Here is a 6,717-nt window from a genome sequence, read left to right as displayed (position 1 = left end):
TCTATGCTGCTCTGATGTTGTGCCATCCATTCAGCAAAAAGGAATATGCTGGATTTTGATCCTTTTCCATGCTGTCTACATGGACAGGCCAGAAAGACAGTGGGCAAAAAAGGGCCTTGTAGTATCAGGCAGGCTTAGAGGCATATTCACTGTAAAACTAACCAAGTTTAAGATTTGCTCTGTAATTCAGGCTGGTCTTAAATTCACTATATAGCCCAGGCCAGCCTAGAACTCACAGTAACCCTCCTGCCTCTGCTTCCCAAGTGCTAGACTCATAGGTGTGTACCATCACACTTGATTACATTTTCTTTCTTAAAGAAAATTCTACCCATATGCAACTAGGGTTATAGTTTCTCTCCCCAGGTTGTATGACAGCTACCAGAAATAGGAAATTCAGGATGTTGATGACACAATGAACTGGAAGGAGAGCAGCAAAAGAGTAGGGCCTTTCACTTCACTGATTTGAGATCATTCCTGGACAACCTTCTGGCCCAGCCATTCCAAGTCAGCAGCATCCACACCCTTAACTAAGCACCACTGCTTTTGGCCTTCCTAGGAGTCCTAAGAAACTGTATCTGCATGGAAATGGTGAGACTCCACTGGGAAAGACATTTCTAGATATGTTGATTAGTGAAACTGGGTGTTAGATTGATGGCCTCGTCTCTACAGAACAGGGAGGAGCCGGATGTGCAGATAGTTCAACTTGGCTCTACTTCTCTTCCATCCAGATTTGAGTTGTGACTCAATGGGGTCTGCGTGGAATGCATTTAAACTTGGCTCTCTTGCTCATTTAATTTGTTAGGCATGAAACCTCTTGCTTTGATTTCTACCCCAAGACCTAAATGATCAAAGCACTCAAAACTTACAGTCACTTAGGTAGCTCCACTGTTTTTAGACAAAATGGCTCAATGTGACTATGATTTAGAATAGCCACGTCCCTACTGCAATCCATGTCAGGGCTTGGTTCCCAGAGTAGCACTGATGGGAGGGGTTGGGGCCAATGGGCAGTCCTTAAGGCTTGGGAGCTGCCCTCACAGGGAACTCAGGGCTCTAGCTTGTTCTCTTTCTCTTCTGCTTCCTACTTTAGATGAGTGGATGGCTTTCTGCTGTACAGTCTGCCATCACTAGGGGATCAAAGCAATGTGACCACCCAGTCTTGGCCTGGGACCTCCAGAACTGAGAGCTAAAGCAAGTTTCTTTTTAAAAGTTAACTTCTGTTGGGCGTGGTGGCATATAGCTATAATCACTCTCATGAGGAAGTTGAATCAGGAGGATCTCTGTGACTTCCAGGTCAGCCTGGGCTACATAGGGAGCTCAAGGCCAGTATGAACTACATAGAGATCCTATCTCAAAAAAAAAAAAAAAGTTAATTTCCACAACTATTCTGTTATAGTGATGAAAAGCTGACTGACATAACACCCCTTACCTTACCTCCAAAGCAAAATATTAAAGACTTACTAAATTAGATTTTTAATAATATTTTGGGTTGTTTTTGCTTTAATACCATGGATTGAACCCACTGAGCTATATCCCTGGCCTAAGAGAACAAATGCATTCTCACGAAGGCCATCTTTGTCACATGCCTCTGGATGTTAATTATTGTAGTCCTCCAAAGCTTAATAGAGAATGGTTTTGACCCAGTGACCTCTGGATTATGCAGTCAGCACCCTTCTGCTATGCCATGCTGCTGCTTTCTCATTGTTGTTCTGAGCAGGGCCACCTCTGTGTGTAATGTTATTATAAGGAGAACTGAGTCCATTAAACACACAACCCTACTTGATGTGTTTAGATATACAAGTTGGGGGTTCAAACCAAGAACTCCTAGAATCCCAGCTACCGAGAAGGCTAATGCAGGAGGATCACAAGCTCAAACCAACCTGAGCAACTTAGTGAAACACTGTCTCAAAATAAAATAGAAAGTGTTGGAGATACGGTTCAGTACTAGAGTGCTTGCCAAGCACTTATGAGATCCTGGATTCAGTCGCTAGTACTGCAAAAATAATAACAGCAGCAGCAGCAACAGCAGCAGAGAAAAACAAATCTGGAGATCAGAAGACTGTTATTGAGAGAAAAGGAAATGAGAAGGGGAAAAAGAAAAGTTAAAAAAATTCTGAAAGATGGGATACACATAGGGTTATAAGTTATTGAGAACCCCCTAGAAAGGTTGGACAGCTAAAAATAATTTTCAGATTGGAGCTGTCCCTCATGCAAAGTTTAAGCGTGCCTCACAAATTTAAATGCTTGCTCTGGAGCCAGGAAGATAGCTCAGCAGACTAAGCACCTGCTTACGCAAGTGCAGGGACCTGGTTCGATCACTGGCATCACATGCCACACTGGCCCTGCTTCTGACTGTGCTGAGCCGGCCACCAAGACCCAGTGTGGTAGCATATGCCTATAATCCCAGTGCTGGGGAGGCCGAAAAGAAGATCACTATGAGTCTGAACTGCATAGTGAGACCCTGTACTAAATATGTAAAAATAAATAAATACTTGCTCTGGGTTGGGGATGTAGCCAATGTAAAGCACTTGTCTAGCCTTGCGAGGTTCCCTTACTGCAAAAATAAAAGTAAATTCCTGCTTCCTCTTCGCCCTGTTTCTTGTCCCCAAATCTTTTAGAAGACCTACTGCTTAAATAAGTGTGTAGTGTGAGCAGTGTCTGTAAAGCTTGGGGAAAGATGTGAGCTTATAAGTGTGGAAGGAAACTGAAACCCAGAGGAATGACATGAGAAGGCAATCCAGGCAATTCATGGGGGTCTGAAGGCAACTCCTCCACAGGGTTTGGCATCCAAGGTTAGAGACAGGCTCTTCACCCCATTGTGTGTGGAGATGGTAGCAAGTCCTGCACATTGCCCTACTTCTGTCTCTGCTTAGCTGGTCCCCATGGGCAAATGTTCTTTGAAGCCCACTAACCAGTAATGACAGCTGCCACAAGGGTCTCTGAGCAGAGCCTTGGAAGTCATGCAATGAGGTGCACAGGATGCACAGCCCACGCTCCTCTTACCAAGCAAGGCAAGGTGCTGCTCAGAGAGAGGCCATGTCTTTTCAACTTACACAAAAGGACTCAGTGGGGCAGAGGTAGCCTGCTGCCACAGATTGCATCAGCCCAGGAAGAGGACTCTTATGCTTTCCATCCCCAACCAGTGTGGCACGCCCTCAACTCCACTTTCCCTGGAGGTCTCCACAGTTCTGAGTTGGGTTTCAGGATTTGTTCCTGCCCTGAGGACCTGACCCCCATAATTTGCAAAGCTGCATCTCTTGAAATGGAGTTAGGACTCCTTTTTGTACTTAAGAATAGTTTTATTTCTTTGATCTCTGTTCTTTCAAATTGTGCCCTCTTAAGCCTGTTGGGAATAAGGAGCAAGTGTTTTGAACAGTCAGGTACCTATAAATGGTCTCCCTCTACTCTGCACAAAGACACAAAGGCCCTGCCAGAGCTTTGAAACTAAACCCTTAGAGTCCTTCAAGCTGCGCCTGTGCCTGTTATGTAAAAAGGGAAAGAAGGGGACAAAGAGTGTGGTTTTCTTTTTCTAGTTACAATTGTTTGCATTTTCTGAGTTTTCTGAAATGAGTACATGGAGGCTTGGGGAGGTTATGTAATTGGCCTGAGGTTACACAGCCAGCAAACTCTTCCTGGAAACTGCCCCTGGGACTTCAGATTGCTGGTGTAGAGCTCTTCTGCTATAGCTGAGCTGTTTCTGAAAAGAGGAAACTGGCTGCTCGGCCTGGAGTAGAAAGAGGTCTTTCCATAAGTAGAAACTCATGTTACAGAAAGAGAGAGAGAGAAAAAAAATAATAATAAAGAAACACATGTTACAATCCCTTAGCAGGTAAAACAACAGCTAGCAGCAGCGGCAGTATAGGAGCTAAACATCTCCATAGTGAAAGAGAGGTGAAGTACAACCTAAGAATCCACCTCTTATGTCTGCCCACTTCCTCCCCAGCTTAGCAAGCCTTCTGTATCTTGTGCTTTATGGCTCTGCCCTCGTGTCGATTACTGATTGGACTAGCAATGGCCCCTTAGTTTCAACTGGACAGCTCCATGCCCCTGCTTCTGATTGGAGGATAAGGCTACTCCAACTTGACCTGAGGAGTCTGAAAACAGAAGGATCAGTATGAGTCCAAGCTGCATACTGAGACCCTGCACCAAGTACAATTTTAAAAATAAGTTATGCAAATGAAGGCAAAGTCATCCAGTTGGAGCTTCCTTTCTTTGTTCTACATAGTGTATTGTACATATCATATACAATTCCTCATTTCATACCAACTCACCTAGTCACAGGAGTGGAATTTGGTCAAGCAAGGAATGTTTGTATTTGGAGAGAGGGCCTTTAAAGAGGTAAGTCAGTCAAATAGGCTGTTAGGATGGGCCCTAACCCAGTCTGATTGGGTTTCATTGTTGTGTTTGTTTGTTTTGAGATGGGGTCTTGCTGTCCTGAACTCTATTTGTAGCTTAGGCTGGCCTCAAATTCATGGTGATCCTTGGTCTCAGTCTCCCAAGTTCTGGGATTACAGGCTCATGCTGCCACTTGTGGCTGACTAGGTCCTTACACAAAGAAGAAATTTGAAAGAAAAAAAAAGGAGACACCAAGAGTGAGAGTTCACAGAGGAAAGGCCATGCAAGGACACAGTTAGAAAGAGGCCATATGCAAATCAAGAAGAGAGGCCTCAGGCAAAATCAGGCCTGTGGACACCTTGCTCTCAGACTGTGAGAACATAGGTCTCAGGCTGTCTGGTCTGTAGTATTTTGTTATGGCACCCTGCTACGCTTTGTTTATTTATTTATTTAGTGTGTGGCAGGTGGGGGGGTCCTGGCTGGCATGTGGTGCTGGGGGATTGAACCGTGGTCCCTGTGTTTTGCTTAGCTTAGCTTGTTCTAACTAGGTGCTTTAGACCGCTGAGCCATCTCACCAGCCCTAGGCTTTGAATATGGTTTTCCCTACCAAATCTCAGGTTGAGGTGTGTAATGCTGGGAACTGAGGCAGCGAGGCTGGTTCATAGGAATAAAGATCTCCTGAACAGAGTGGTACTGTCCCTGTGAGAGTGAGTGAGATCCACCTCTTCAGGGACTGGAGTAGCTACCACCAGAGCAGGATGCTGTAAAACAAGGTTATCCCAAGCTTGTCTTTTCCACATGTACTTGCTAAACCTTCCATGTTCTCCCCATGAAGCCCTCAACAGAACTTAAGCAGGTGGAACTGCCTGATCTTGGACTTTCAACTTCTCTGACCATGAGCCAACACAAACCTCTTTTAAAAAAAATAAATTACCTGGTCTCAGATATTTTGTTATAGTAGCAGATAAAAGACTAAGGCATAAGCATAGCAAACAATGGCTAGTATGTTACTCCTCCCCAAAAGGGAAGGCACAAAGTCTCACCAGTCACTATATGCTTAGGGTAGCATCAGTTCTTCTAGATGAGTCACAGTCCTACCTCAGTGTCCTGCAAGTGAAGAACAAAATCACAAAGTTAGCCACTATGAACACCTTTTGTGTAGAGCAGAAAAAAAAAAACAAAAGGAGAGGGACATTTTGCATAATATATAGAAATACATGGGCTGGGCATATAGTTCAATGGTAGTATAGCAGAAAATGCCATCACCAACAACATCCCCCACCAGCTAATATACTTGTTTGTTAGTTGCCCAGGTAATAGTTCCTGTTCTACTTCCAGTGGCTCTTATCCCTTAGAAATGGCTGGTCACTGTGATGGGTAGCTGCTCACTATGATGCACATTCTATAAACCAATCACCAATTGACAAGCCATTCTGCCTCTGTGTTTCCTGTTTGCTCATCCTGTAAAGGCCTTGGCGACCAGAGATCAAGGCCTGATATTCTGAGAATGATCCTGAGCAGTGTCCACCAATGTGAAATAAACCTGCCTCCAAATCCTGAGTATCATTTCAGTGTTCCTGCTTGCCATTGCAGTACAGTGCTTGCCTGACATATACATGAGCCTGGATTTGATCCCTAGCCCTATATAACAAAGTAAAAGAGAAAATACATAGTTAGAATAGTCTCTATTTCTATACTGGGTCACATGACTATAGTTACAATTTGTAACTTACTTCTTCCATTCCCTGTTCCCTTTGCCTTCTACCAATAGCAGCTCTAGTGGCTAGGACTTGCTACCCTAACCACTGAGAGTGTCATAAATGGCAGTGGAGAACTGGAGAGAGGCCTTTTTAAAAAAAATATGGGCAATATGACAGCTATAGACAAAGCTAATGTTGCAGAAACGACAATAATTTCAGAGGCAATAGCCTTGACTAAGAGAGAAGAAATAGATTCCAGTGCACAAATAGAGAGATTGGCCTAAGATAGAATCATCCTTGGTTTCATCCAGTGAAACAGAAAAAAGACAGGTACAGGTGTGGTGGTATTATGTGGACTTTTTCCTCAGAACAATGGAGAATGGATAACATGTTTTATACAGAGGGAGCCTTGTAGTCAGATCTGTGCTTAAGAAAAATCTTGAGCTAGGGACATGACTCTGTTAGAATGCTTGCCTGGCAGGTGCAAGTAGCCATGGTTTCAATATCCAGCTGAAAGAAAGAATAAAAAAAGAGGTGAGGGAGGATGGGAGAGGAGAAGAAGAGAGAAGAGTGGAGGGAAAAGCAGAGCAGAAGAGAAGGAAGGAGAAGAATGAAAAGAAGGGAGGAAGGAAAGACAGAGAGAGAGAGAGAGAGAGAGAGAGAGAGAGAGAGAGAGAGAGAGAGA

The sequence above is a fragment of the Octodon degus genome, unplaced genomic scaffold (assembly GCF_000260255.1).
Source record: "Octodon degus isolate 3935 unplaced genomic scaffold, OctDeg1.0 scaffold00130, whole genome shotgun sequence".
Taxonomy (NCBI): domain Eukaryota; kingdom Metazoa; phylum Chordata; class Mammalia; order Rodentia; family Octodontidae; genus Octodon; species Octodon degus.
The sequence above is the reverse complement of the archived record's forward strand: the minus strand, read 5'-3'. Positions refer to the sequence as shown.